This window comes from Orycteropus afer, unplaced genomic scaffold (genome assembly GCF_000298275.1).
Source record: "Orycteropus afer afer isolate SDZICR_OR568_19922 unplaced genomic scaffold, OryAfe1.0 scaffold00102, whole genome shotgun sequence".
Classification (NCBI taxonomy): domain Eukaryota; kingdom Metazoa; phylum Chordata; class Mammalia; order Tubulidentata; family Orycteropodidae; genus Orycteropus; species Orycteropus afer.
Genome location: NW_006921689.1, coordinates 8950402 through 8951885, shown reverse-complemented (window position 1 = coordinate 8951885; position 1484 = coordinate 8950402).

Sequence of the window (1484 nt, the reverse complement as noted above, 5' to 3'; positions counted from 1 at the left end):
TGCTGTTGAGTTAATCTCGACTCATGGTGAACCCATGTATTGCAGAGTAGGAATGTGCTCTATGGGAGTGACTTTAGGAAGCACATAGCCAGGCCTTTCTTCCAAGGTGCCTCTGGGTGGGACTGAACCACCAAATTTTGAGTTAGCAACCAAGCACTTAACTGTTTCTGCCACTCAGGGGTGTTAATGCCAACATCGACTCTTACTTTATGGAGTTTACATTCCAAGGCAGCAGAAATAAATGAAACTACTAATTACAACATGACTGTAAAAATTACTATTGTGCTACATGCTATAAATGATAATCATAGGGTGTTATGAGAGCATAGTAAAGTATAGGAGAAAATTGTATCCCAGTCACAAAGAAGTCACGAGATGAATGCTTGTGAGATGCAGAACATCAGACTAGGAGTTCGTATATCAACCTGTGTTCCAGCATTAAAACTAAATAATATGTGGTGTTCCCATGTGTCAGTTTTTAACTAGCAATTCTACACTCATTATTTCTGTCTCAGAATGTAATATATATTATGATGAAATTTGAGCATGAGTGTTCTGTTCACTCCAGGTTAGTCCTATGGACTTACTGGAATGATTTCCACATTACATAAAAGAGCATGAGCCTTGTCTATATATGCAGAAGAACATGAAGGCAGCCCTGCACATTGGAGCTAATGAGAACATATTTTCCAAACAGTGGTTCTAGATAATCTTTCTGTGTTTGGAGATGAAGAACCAAAGGAAAAATAAAATCCTGAAAACCAAAGAAATGGCCCATCCTCAAAAAGATAATAACAAGTCAATTACATAAATATTCTTTATTTTAGGAAATTTAAAAAGGCAAGAATTCATGACTTCTATGAACAGCACAAGGAGCACTGATGGTGTAATGCCTAAGGCATCTGACTGTGAACCAGAAGGTTGGTGGTGCAAACCCATCAGCCACTCCACTAAAGCAAGACTGGGCAATCTACTTCTGTAATGATTAACCGCCTATGAGTTGGAATCGGCTCGATGGCAGTGAGTTTGTTTTTTTGTGTGTGGGGGGGTTATGAACGGCACAAAAATCAACAAGGAAATGATAGCTATCAGAAAAGGCATATATGGAAAAGCAGATGTAAAACAAAAATTGATAAAAGAAAACATATTTATACTAAGTGAAAATCATTGACAGTGATAAAATTGACATTACAGACTGTCAAATCAGTTATCTAAAGAAAAAAGACTTAGAAATCCTATTACAGTAAAGATGATAAACAGAAAAACCAAGTTTAATCTTAAAAGTTAGGTATTTTGGGGGAGTTCCGGCAAGATGGCAGACTAGGGAGAAAGACTGCACAGACCCTCTTCAACAAAGAAAAGGGAAACCAATTAACACAGACACAAAAGATAATCCTGGACCCCTGAGCCTTGAAGGGAAGGATATAGAAGTGGACTAAACCCCAACTAGCAGAAGAATTTGCGTGAAAATACCAAAAATGGAG